The sequence below is a fragment of the Camelus bactrianus genome, chromosome 28 (assembly GCF_048773025.1).
Source record: "Camelus bactrianus isolate YW-2024 breed Bactrian camel chromosome 28, ASM4877302v1, whole genome shotgun sequence".
Taxonomy (NCBI): Eukaryota; Metazoa; Chordata; class Mammalia; order Artiodactyla; family Camelidae; genus Camelus; species Camelus bactrianus.
The window spans coordinates 24,864,721-24,878,019 of NC_133566.1; the positions used below are offsets into that span (position 1 = coordinate 24,864,721).

The 13,299-nt window shown below is 40.3% G+C and overlaps 1 long non-coding RNA gene across 1 annotated transcript; it reads left to right on the forward strand.

Annotated features, from left to right (window-relative positions):
- Positions 1 to 1,575: 1,575 nt before the first annotated feature.
- Positions 1,576 to 12,904, forward strand: LOC123612139 (uncharacterized). The gene is made up of 3 exons (XR_006719329.2): positions 1,576 to 2,106; positions 9,736 to 9,855; positions 11,028 to 12,904. It is a non-coding gene; the product is annotated as an uncharacterized LOC123612139 (long non-coding RNA).
- Positions 12,905 to 13,299: the final 395 nt, after the last annotated feature.

Below are 13,299 nucleotides of genomic sequence, written 5' to 3' on the forward strand. Positions count from 1 at the left end.
GTGTCTGGGCTCAGCAACCAGGGGAGGCAGGGCTGCCTCCTAGGGTGTGGGGAGTTGCAGGGTCACAGTCCTGTGAGGGGCCTCTTAGCCTCAAGGTGAGAGGAGGATGCAGTGGTTAGACAGATGCATCTGACCTGGAAGGGGGGTACAGGGTGGAAGGGGAGAGGCTGAGTGGGGGCAGGTGGTTTACAGCAGAATCCATGCAGGGGACTGTGGTCCTGATGGAAGCAGCTCAGAGCCAGAGAGGAGTGGCTGTCAGGTGCTCAGCATCACTCTCCTGTTCCTTTATAAAGCCACTGTGTGAGACTGAAACACTGCCAGTGGATCCCTGAGTCCAGTTCTGCCCTGGCTTCATCCAAGGGGCACAGGTGGAAAACAGAATCACTGCAGGCCCCGCCCATGTCCCCACAGGGAATGAATCCCATCAGGGCACCAGGCTTACAGACTTCAGGGGACCCCTGCCCTCAGGACTGGTCTTCTTCCTTGCTTTGGCCTGCTGGTCAGAGATCCAGATACCCCATCCTGGCTCCACCCTCCAGGGCCTGGATTCTGGGACAGCTTGGGGGTGGTGCAAGACCCTCATGCTCCTTTATCTGCCTTGGGGTGAGAATGTCTTAAAAGCTGCATTAGCTGATTTCAAAGGCCTGAGTGTTTCCAGCAGGTATGGGGGAAAGGAAGGTGTGTGTGGTTCCTACATCTGTAGGACCTTCCCAGGGTAAAGAACTGTGCCTTCCCCCTCCCATTCCACTCCCCACACCATCTGTCCAGGAAGCTCATATTCAGGAGTATGAGGGCCAAGGCTCTCCCCTTGCTTATCTGTGACTTCCCATTCCCACAGTGAGAAGCCTGGCTCCCACCACCTGCCCTTTATCAACTCATTTCTCTTTTCCAGGTTCCATTCACAGTGGTTTCAGAATTGTTAGCTACTACACCCCGGAAAGAACTTTATAATACAAAGCCCACAGTTTAACAATGGTCCATTCTGCCTTTGCAGAATTATTCTGTGCATTTCCAAAGTTAACTTAGGTCAGCACCTTTTGCCCCACCACTGACTGAGTTTTTACACCTATTTCTAATACAGTTAGATTCTGTCACATTGTGTGTTCCATCTTGCGATGCTGCTACACCCTAAACAGCTAAATTTGAGTAGATTATGATTGACCTTTGGGCTGTACAAAGGTGTGGGCTTAGACATACTTACAGTGACACCAACCTAAAGTTTTACATGGGATACTTCAGCCCCCCAACCCCACTCTATGATCTGCTTATGTATATAATTGTGCCTTTTCCATGATTGTCATAAATAGGGTCATACTGTGTGCAGCCTCCTCAGACTGGATTCTTTCACTTAGTAATATACAAGTAAGATTTACCCGTGCCTTTCTGGGGTTGATGGTTTAATTTCTATTGCTGAGGAGTATTCCACTGCATGTGTGGGAGGAAAACCAGTTTTCCCTGTCTCCTTCTAGGTTGTTGGTTAACATTGCCCCCCTCCCATAAGACAGATTACAGGGAGAAAAAGAAGCAAGTTTAATAACATGCATACATCCTGTATACAGGGGAGATACCCAAGAAAACTGAGTCCATTTCTGAAATGGCCAAAAGCATCATTTAAATATCACCTTCAGCTAAAAACAAAAGCAAGGCCTTGGGGAGGGAGGAAGTCATTTATAGCAGGTTATCATGAAAGCTCAATAAACAAGAATGTAAGGTTTAAAGTTTGTGTCTCCATTCACTTCATTCCATATGGCTTCCAATTGATTGTTTCTTAAGTATTTGGAGAAGTTATGGATATTTGGCTCTATTTCAGTCTGAATTTCCAGTGTAAAGGATTGAGCAGAGCCACTGTCAGGGCGGGGCCTCAGCTGGCTGTGAGGGCTGCTGGGTCCGCTCTTTCCCATTGGCTGGCCGGGCCTGGATCCCGCCTCCCCCAGCTGCGGCGGGAACTCACCTGCGTTCTGCCTGAGGATCTGGCGTCCTGCGCAGCTGACTGGAGCCGCATCTCCTTTGGACCTGCCTGAGCTTTGGGACAACAGGGGGTTATGTCCACGCTGACAGGAGCCCAGTCTCCTCAGGACCCAACAGGAGGTGCTGCACTGAGGGAAGGTGAGGAGGAAGGAAAAGTGAGGGAAAGTGAGGAGAAGCTTCCCGTGAGGGGCTGACTGCTGAGGGGAGGCCCTCCTCAGAGGCCCCGGGGGAGGAAGGGCTGGATGTGGGAAGCTGTGGGTTTTTAGTCAGGTTTTGTGGGCGGTGCAGAGAGTGTGCTGTGTCCTTCTTTGCCGTGTGGTGTCCTGTTTTCCCAGCGCCATTCATCGAGGGGACTGTCCTTCCCCTGGTGCAGGTTCCTGGCTCCTTTCTTGTGAGTTAACTGACCACATACCCGTAGGTTTATTTGCAGACTCTCTCTGGCCCATGTCCCTGTTGTTGTGCCAATTCCACCATTTTTTGGTGACTGTGCTTTTGTAATGCAGTGTGAAGTCAGGGAAGGAGATGCCTCCAGCCTGTTTTCCTTTTATAGAATCTCTTTGGCTGTTCAGTGTCCTTTGTGTTTCCACATGAATGTTAGGAATGTTTGTTCTGTTTCTGTGAAAAATACCACTGAAGTTTATTTTATTTTATTGAAGTGTAGTCAATTCACGATGTTCTGTTATTTTCTAGTGTAGGGCATAATGATTTGACGAGACTTGCTTTGAATTTGAGCACTGCTTTGGGTAGAATGGACATTTTAACATATTAATTCTTTCTGTCCATGAGCACAGGGTATCCTTCCATTTATTTGCATCTGTTCAGTTTCTTTCCTCAGTGTCTTAGAATTTTCTGTGCAGGGCTTTCACAGCCTTGATTCAGTTTATTGCTAGGTATTTTTTTGGATGCAATTGTAAATGGGATTTTTTGAAAAAGTCTCTTTCTGATGTTTCATTATTAACGTATAGAAAGACAACTGATTTTTGTGTATTGATTTTGTCCCTTGTAGCTTTACTGAAATGATTCATTAGTTCTAACAGTTTTTTGATGGTTTGATGTGGAAAACTAGAAATCAAAATTCACTCTGTTTGGACTCCATCCGGGTCATCCACAGCACCTAAGACACAGTGGCTCCTAATCTTCCCACAGTGCCTCTAAGTTACATGTGGACTCCTGCAAGGGCGATTAGCATCAGCACTTTGGGTGAACTGGGTCACATTAAGGGTGGGCCTCTGTAGGGAAATCTGATGTCTTCTCTGCTTTTTTGGTGTGGTATTGACATGGTTGTTTTCAAAAGTAATATAGTTTCTAATAAAGTTTCTTATAAAGTTTTCTTATGAAGTTCCATATAAAATACTTTAAATAGCATTATGCAGTACTCACATTTGACACTTCATAAAAAATACTCCAGTAGGTTTTACATAACACTGGGATACTTTCCCAGGGAACCAGCACATAAACCCCAAATGAAGAGATTGTATGGTTCACCTTGTAATCCCATCCACAGGCCCACTTCAGCCTTCCCCATTGCCCCAACTTACAGAAATCCTTTTTTCCATTCTGTGCCAGTTTTCTTTTTCTGAAACTATTACTGAGAGTTTCCCTCTTTTTCAAAATATTAATGGATTTAAGGTGCACAAGATGAATATGATCTGGTGGCAACTTCTGTGTGTCTCTTTCACTTAGAATGTTTTCAATCTGTATCCAGTTTGAATCATTAGTGATTCATTCACATTTTTCATTGCCATAAAAAATACAAAACATAACATTTACCGTTTAAACCATTTAACTATGCAGTTCTATGGTATTAACTAGATTCACATTGTTGTACAGATGCCTCACCATCCATCTCCAGAACTTACTCATTTTCCCCAAGTGAAGGAAGCCCTGTGTCCAGTGAACACTGACTCCCCTCAGCCCCTGGCAGTGACACTCTTTCTGTCTCTGCATCTGACTTCTCTGGATGCCTTGAACAAGGGGAATCCTGTAATATTTGTCCTTCTGTGTCTGGCTTATTTCACTTAGCATATTGACTTCAAGATTTATCCACGTTGCAGCATGTGTCATAATTTCCTTACTTTTAAAGGCTGTGTGGTATCCCATTGTGTATACACCGCATTTAGTTTATCCATTCATCCACTGATGGACAGGTGAGTTATTTCCACCTTTTGCTGTTGTGATTAGTGCTGCCATGGGTATGGGTGTACCCATTTCTATTCCAGTTCTTGCTTTCAAATATTTCGAACATATATCCTGAAGTGGCATTGATGGATCACATGTCAACCCCATGTGTAAGTTTTTGAGGAACTCCTGTATGGTTCTCCACCGTGGCTGCACCATTTTATTCCTTCATATGGCAGAATAACATGGCAGTTTATGGATGTACTCTCTTTGTTTATCTGTTTAGCCTTTGATGGACATTTCAATTATTCTACCTTTGGGGCCATTGCGCATAGTGCTGCTGTGAATATTTGTGTGCCTTTTTTTGTTTGAACACCTATTTTTAATGTTTTGGGGTCTATATCTAGGAGTGTAGTTGTTGAACCATAAGGTAACTGTATGTTTATCTTTTTGAGGAAATGACCAACTGGAAACATGGGCTGTACCATTTTCCAATTTTTCAAGGAATGTTTAAAAGTTTCAATTTCTGTACATTTTTGCCAATATTTGTTTTTAGTTTTCTGGATTGTAGGGCTTCTAGTGTGCTTGAAACGGCATGGCATTATGGTATTCATTTACATTTCCATCATGACTGATTTTAAACATTTTTTCATGTGCTTGTTGACTATTTGTCTTGTCTGGAGAAGGGTCTACTTTAAAAACTATTTAATTTTATTTATTGATTGATTTTTCTTATTTTTCACTTTTATTGGGTAGACGATTACTATTTGACTACACATATACATTATATTGCATGTAAATACATATATACAATATACTGTACATTTTTTAGTTTACATATAGAGAAGGGTGTATTTAAGTCCTTTTACCATGTTAAAAATTGGGTTTGTTTTGTCTTTTTATGGGTTGTAAAAGTTCTTGATATATTCTTGATAAAATTTTTTTCAAGTATATAATGTGCAAATATTTTCTTTGATTTTGTGTGCTGTCTTTTCAGTTTCTGGATAGCATCTTCGATGTACAAATGTCTTTAATTTTGAGGAAAGGTAATTTATTCTTTTCTTTCCTTGTGTTCGTTATCAGATCTAAAAAAATTGCTAAGTCCAAGGTCATGATGACTTATCCCTATTGTTTCTTTGAGAGTTTATACAGCTTCTCTCCCTATCTGTGAGGTACTGGTTCCAGGACACCCTGTGGATACTAAATATATGTCAGTGTTCAAATCCATTATATAAAATGGTGTAGTTTTGGCAAATAATCTAAGCACAGCTTCCTGTATATTTAAAATCATCTCTAGATCACTTATACTAAATAATACAATGTAAATGGTATGTAAATAATTGTGAAGAAAATATAATGTTATTTAAATAGTTTCTGGCATGCCACAAGTTCAAGTTTTTCTTTATGGAACTTTCTCAAATTATTATTATTATTTTTTTATCTGAAGGAGACTGGTTTTGCAAATGTGGAATCAGCAGATGACGGCTGATTGTCACTTTACCACTCTTTAAATTTAAGCTTTTTATGTATCTTGAATTAATTTTGCATGTGGTATGAAGCAGGGATCCAATTTCAGTTCTCTTAGAAATGAAAAAATTTCACTGGAATAGACAATTGCCTGGTACCTCTTGTTGAAAACACACTTTTCTCCCCAATTTAATCTTGCCATCTGTGGTAAAAAAAAGAAAAAAAATCAGTTAGTGCATGTGTCTTTTCACATTAGTGTTGCTCTGGATACATGCCCAGCAGGGGGCTCTCGGACTTTTCTTGCTTCTGACCTAAACAGAAGGTCACTATGTGGAACCTACACTTCAGGTGAGGGGGCTTTAGCTCCACCTCCTTGATGAATGTCATGGATTGTTAGGAATTCTTCTGCATAGGATTTCTCCATTCAATCCCATTTATTAAGAAAATCCCCAACAACCTATGTCATCATTTAACTTCACCATTGTGGACGCCTGGATATTTATTTTAGTCTTTTGGCTATAATCCAGCACCACAGGTTTGGTTGCTCAGTTCATTCCTGCTTTGGCTACTGAGAACTCTCTCACTGGCCCCTGTTTCCTTTGAGATCAGTCCATCTTTTGGGTTTTTTCTCCCCTGGTACTTTCTTACTTTCTGATACAAGATTCAAGATGATCCTGGCTCATATATTGACTGTCTCAGTCTTAGTATAAGCCATTTCTTCAAAGAGTCCCGATTCCTTTAATTAAAGAATGGTATTAAGAACTTACATATGGGAGGAAAATGTTCTCAGCTGACAATGCAAGGAAATGTGTGCATGTGTTCCCATCTTAGTGTATTGTTGTTGCTCAGGGACTACCATCCCTCATTCATCTGCCACAACCACATAGTGTTTTAAATTTAAGTTACTTAGAAATGGCCAAAGCAAGAGGGACACTCTGACCCCCGCTGTATCTCCCTAAAAGCAGGAAATAAGCCTGTCATGTGAAAGGTTCAGAAGGGCATATAAACATATCTTGTAACTTCTTTAATTTACCAGCCCAAGCCCAAACTCTGTTTAGATTTTTCATTGAGTACCCAAAAGCTGCATTTCTTTAGGCTGTCAATTCCTAACAAATTTATAGTTTTCTAGATGTATAAAATCTGCCTGTCTTCACTACTTCTTACTTCTTATTTCTGTGAGACTTTTGTGTGTAGGAATTAAATTGTCTTTTTCTTCTGCTGCTCTGTCTTGTGTTAGTTTTATTATTAGTACAGCCACAAGAGGGATAGAGAGTGAAATTTCCCCCTTCCCAATATTATACACTCGTAATTATAAAGATTTCTATGTGGAAATGTCTGTATTCATATTAAGCAGAAGATGGGTTTATACTGATGCCTCCAACATGATCCATTATTTTATGGACAGGGTACATCTTCCTCCTGCTTATCTGTAACTCCCAGTCAGACAGTAGAATCCTGGTTCCCACCATCTTCCACCCATTCAATTCATTTCTCATTCTGCTCCAGATGAATGGTTTCAGCGTTCTTAGCTCCTGCCCCTGTGGGATGGATCTCACAGATCCCACTGTTTACGTGCAGTATGTTTTCCCTTTAGGCTACACTTTCTGTTCATTCCTGCAGTTACTGAGGCTGGCACCTTCTGCTCCACCAGCAGCAGTGAGTGTTTTCACACATTTCTAATACAGAGCCTGTGTTACATCCTGTACTCCATCCTGTGACACTACTACTTACTTGATCACTGAATTGACTTGTTGGGTCATACAAACCTGTGGGTTTAGACAAATGCATAATGGCAAATGTCCACCATGAAGTATCATATGGAACATTTCAGAACTCCCACACGACCTGTTTACCATCTCTTAGTTTCCCTTTCTCTGAAGTTCATATAAATTGTGTCATGTAGTGCATATGTAGCCTCTGCAGACTGATTCTTTCACTTGTCAAAGGATAATCAACATGGAGTTGGTATTGAGAAGAGAGTTCTGTCAAATGGATCCAGGAGCCCATTCAGAAATTGTGACCTATTGTATCACATCTCAGCCTGAGTCAAATCCCAAGTTTTGACCTGATGAAGTCACCCAGAACATCTGCCAGAAACCTATCTACTTATTGTACTCTTGGCCTCAAGTAATTCAGGACGTACTGATCACTTGAGTTTCTAAGCCATTATGAATAGACCTCCTCTGCATTACTTGATGTTAATTTTTGCTTGAACAGTTTTTCAAATCAGTTGTCTAAATTCAAGAGATGATTTTTTTTTTTTTTGATTCTAAGTTGAGAGTGTTTAGCTTTGGAAGAAACTGTCAAACTGTCTTCCAAAGTTGGCCGCACCTGTCTTCCACTAGGATCTTGAGTATATGTTTGTATGGTTATTTTCTATCTGTATACCTTCTTTACCCAGATGTTTGTTTCTATCTTTACCCACTTTTAATGGGGTTGTTTGTTCCAGATTTTATTGGTATAACTTGAGTACAAGTCCTTTATCAGATGCGCATTTTGCAAATACTTTCTCCTAGTTTGTGGTTTCTCTTTGCCTTTATGAATAAGACCTTTCACAGAGTAGATGTCTATAGTTCTATAAAGTCCACATCATTAATTCTGTGTTGATTTGTAGATAGGCATTTGTTGTTGCGAGTTAAAACTCATCACCAGACCCAAGGTCTTACAGATTTTCTCCCTTTTCCTTTTAAGATTTTTATAGTTTTGCCATTTAAATTTGTCTACTGGCAATCTTGTGTGAATTTTGCTATCAGTTGTAAAGTTTGTGTCTATGTTCTCTTCATTCTATACGTTTTTTAATTAATTGCTCCTTAACCAGTTTTTGAGACAGCATAATGAACTATTTGGCTGTGTTTCAGTTTGGATTTCCAAAGGCACTACATAGAGCAGAACTGCATTCAGGATGAGGTTCCTGGGCTTTGTGAGCTCAGCGTTCCCTGAACTTTTCTGATGGTCCACAGTGGCGTGCCAAATCCACCTCTGACCCACAGGGCACAGGTGCATTCTGCCCATGGACTTGGCCCCTTGCACAGCTGGCAGAGGCTTGATCTCTTCAGGACTGTCATGGCTTCATCTTCTAGAGAGTGGGGCTGTGTCCATGCTGTCATGGGCTGAGTTTTCTTGGGCATCACCGTGAAAAGGCACCATACAAGTAAAAAAAAAAAAAAAAGTGGGGAGAAGCTTCCTGTGTGCAACTGACTGGGGGAATTCTGTCTTCAGAGGAAACTCAGAAAGAGGTTGATGTGAAAAACTGTGGGATTTTAGTTGGTTTTGTGTGCAATGGTGATGGTGACCAGTGATGTCCTTTGGCGCATGGTGTCCCATTTTCCTGGTGATGTTTATTGAGGGGAGTGTCTCTCCCTCCTTGTATGTCCTTGGCCCCATTTTCATGAATTAACTGACCACAGCCACGCAGGTTTATTTATAGGCTCTTTATGCTGTTCCTCTCATCCATGTGTCTGTGTTTGTGCCAGTTCCTTACTGTTGTGGTTACTACAGCTCTGTGATACAGTTTGATGTTAAGGAGGGTGACGCCTCCAACTGTGTCTTTCTTTCTCAGAACTTCTCTGGCTGTTCAGGGTCCTTAGTTGTTCTATATTAATAATAGGATTGTTACTTCTATTTCAATGAAAAATATCATTGAATATCATATTGATGTTGCAGTGAATTTGTTGATAGCTTTGGGTAGAATCAATAAATTAATACTAGTAATTCTTCCAATCCATGAGTACAGAATATTTTTTCTGTTTATTTGTGTCTTTAACTTCTTTTTCAGTGGTTTAGTTTTTTGAGTACAGGTCTTTCACATCCTTCATTAAATTTGTTCCTAGATATTTTGTTCTTTTTGATACATTTATAAATGTGATTGCTTCCTTAAATTTTCCTTCTGATGGGTTATTATTTGTATAGAAATGCAACTGATTTGTTTTTTTGAGGGGGAGGTAATTAGGTTTGTTTATTTATTTATTTTTAGAGGAGGGACTGGGAATTGAACCCAGGACCTCATGCATGCTAAGCATGCACTCTACCACTTTGAGCTATACCCTACCCCTTGAAATGCAACTGATTTTTGTACATTGATGTCATATTGAAATTCACTGAATTTATTTATTTTAGCAACTGTTTGTTAAGTGTTGTGGAAAATTGTAATTTTAAAATCTCACTGTTTCTTCTGCATCCCAGGTCATGCACAGGATCCAAGACTCGGTGGCTACTGGTGTACTCCTCCCACAGTGCCTCTTAATAACAAGTGGATTCCTACATGGGTGATTAGCATCACAACTCTGGCTGGCCTTGGTCTGGGTGAGTCTTGGCTTCTAGAACAAGGTTTGATGTCTGTCTTATCAACTTCTCTGCTGTGGTATTGATATGGTTGCTTTGAAAAGTGATGGACTTTCCAGTAATTTCTTTGATGGTAAAAACTACTCACAGTTGTCCCTTTATACAAAATACCATAGGGTGTTTTACATAAAACAGGGGTAGTCCCCCGAGGAGCCGTCATATAACCCACCAGTGAAGAAGCCGTGTAGCGTCTGCATTACTGTGTGACCCGCCGGCCCCCTTCAGCTGTCACCACTTGGTCCAGCTGCTTGTTCTCTGTTTCTGGGTTTGTTACTGAGACTCTCACTATGACAACCTTGATGGATGTAAAGCACACACGGTGACCATGTGACCAGGAGAACTTTTCTTTACGGATCTTTTCACTAGGGATATTTTCAGTGTTTGTTAATGGTGTAAGTTGTATCAATCCTACATTCCTACAGTATTTTCACTGTGACTAAAAATGCATATGATACTTTTAATTGAAATCATTTCAAGCACACATTTCTGTGGTGTTAACAACCTTCACATAGTTGTACAAACAAGTTCGAGGACTTGGGTGCCTGCTTTGAGCCTGGGAGGTGCCCAGGAATTTGAGTAGTTCCCTGAGACAGCCCAAGACATCACCCGAAATGCCATCTTCCTCTAACAGCAAGAGAAACGAAGGTTATGTTCATTATATAGATTGAAATCTTAGCCTTCCCGATTGATAAGTTTTCTGAGTTTAGTCTTCCTTCTATTCCTGGTACAGAAAGGGAGATTACTTTTCAAATGGAGATTTCCCTTATAAATGTAAATTTGCCTCATAAAAGGCAGTCTTGACTTGGGTTTCATAGAGTCTCATGTGTCTTATATTTTAAGAAATCTGCCCATTGTAATCTTCACGCCAAAGAGATATATTTTAGGTGTCATTTGCCCTCTTTCCATGGGTGCTTGCTTATGTATTCATGCATGGAAGGACAGCCTCATTTTTTAAAATTTTTAGCCATTATGAGTAGAGTAGCTGTATAATTGCATGCTAGTTATTTTTTTTTTCTTTTTTTGGACACTGTTTCAAAGCAATTGTATAAATACTAGAAGTGCAATGTTGGATTCTCAGGTTAGCATTGACTAGCTTTAGAAAAAACTGCCAAACTGTCTTTCTGACCCTCAAGGTGTACGTGTCTCACTGGTGGGTTTGGCTCCTGTGGGAACTTGGCTCCTTGCGGGGCTGGTGGAGGCTGGATCTCTTCAGGACCCACTGTGGTCTCAGCTTCAGGACAACACTTGACCAACCAAGTCTACCCAGACAGGAGCCAGACATCTTCAAGAATCACCAGGAGAATAGATAAACAAGATTATACTGTATAGCACAGGGAAATATATAAAAGATCTTACGGTATCTCATAGAGAAAAAAAGCGACAATGAATATATGTATGTTCATGTGTAACTGAAAAATTGTGCTCCACACTGGAACTTGACACAACATTGTAAAATGATTATAAATCAATAAAAAATGTTAAAAAAAAAAAAGAATCATCAGGAGGCATCGCTGTGGGAATAAAAGGTGAGGAAAAAGTGGGGAGAGGCTTCCTGTGCATGATTACAACTGAGGGGGTCCATTTTCAGAGGATCCAGCAGAAGAGGGGCTTGAGGTGGAAAATTTTTGAATTTACTTGATTTTGTGTTCAGTGTTGACAGCGTCTAGTGTCATTTTTGGGGTAAGGTGCCCCATGTTCTTGGCACCGTTTGTTGAGGGGACTGTCCTTTTCCCACTTTGTGTTCTGGGCTCCTTCGCCATGGACTAACTGACAGCATGAAGACGGGTTTGTTCCTGTGCTCCCTGTTCTGCGCCTCTGGTCCATGTGCCTGTTTCTGTGCCAATATCTTACTGTATCTCTGCTGGGGACTGTGGCTTCCTAGTGTCGTGTGAAGCCAGGGAGGGAGACGCCTCCAACTGAGTTCTCCCTTCTCAAGGTTACTCAGGCTATTCCAGGTTCTTTTTTGTTCCATACAAATGGTAGGATTTCTTGTTTTCTGTTTCTGTGGAAAAAAAAAAAAAAAGCTGTTTGAATTTGGTAGAGTTTGCAATTAATGTGTACACTGCTTAGGCTTCATGAATGTTACAGTAATGTTCTTCTACTGCATGAGCACAGCTTTTATTTTGTGTGCATCCTCTTCAGTTTCTTTATAATGTTTTCTAACTTTCCATGTGCAGGCCTTTCACATCCTTGGTTAATTTTTTTCCTAGGTATTTTTTTTTTGGTACAATTGTTAAATGGAATTGCTTTATTAATTTCTCTTTCTGAAACTTCTTTATTAGTGTATAGAAAGTCAGTCAACTTTTTGTATATTGATATTGTATCATGTAGCTTTACTAAAGTTATTTATTTCTTTTTAACAGGTTTTTTCCTTTTTGTATTTTGATGTGGAAAAGTAGAATTCAAAATTGCTGCTTTTTTTTTTAATCACATCCAAGTCATTCACAACAACCAAGACACAGTGGCTTATGATATTATCTTATGGTGTCTCTTAATAATATGTAGATTCCTGCAAGGGTGATCAGCTTAACCATTTTGGATCAACTGGAACTGGAGAAGGCTTGGGCTCTATAGTGAAGCTTGATGTTTTCTCTGCTTTCCTGTAATGATTTTGACATGGTTGATTTTAAAAAAATTATTTATTTTCCAATAATTTTAAACATACAGAATATGTGCAGTAGCAGGACAGTGTACTCTTCATCTGTAAGCTCAGGTTTCTCACTCATCACTGATGTAGCACGTATGCCACTTCTCATGACAATCTCTAGTGTGTTTTTGCCTTGAGTAGAGACACTCTCTCTGTGTCACCACATAACATGCAAATGAGGATTCATTATGGTTTTCACTTCATAATGCAGTCCACAGGCTCAGTTCCACTGTCAGCACCTGCTCCAACTATATGGCAATGGGTTTTCCCAATCTGATCCAGTGTTTCCCCCCCCCAGGACTGTTCTCGAGAATTTCCCTTATTTCCCCAACTTTGATCAAATTAAAGGGCACAAGATGAGTATGATCTGGGTGGACTTTTCTTTATGGCCTCTTTTTCCTTAGGATGTTTTCATTGTTCATCCCTGTTGTAACAAATATCAGTACTTCATGTTTTTCATTGTGATTAAATCTATTCCGTATAACATTTACCACTTAAAGTGCTGTAAGTATATAGTTTCATTACGTTTATGTCATTTAGTTTTTGGATATTAACTACATTTACATTGTTGTAGAAATATTCTCAGCATTCACCTCCACTACTTTTTGAGTTTCCCCAACTGAAACTGTATCCATTAGACAGGAACTCCTAACCCCCTGGCAAGCACATTGTACACTTTGTAATTGAATTAGACTTACACGGATACCTCATCTTAGAATCATGGAATGTTTGTCCTTTTTTGGTTTGATTTGGTTTGT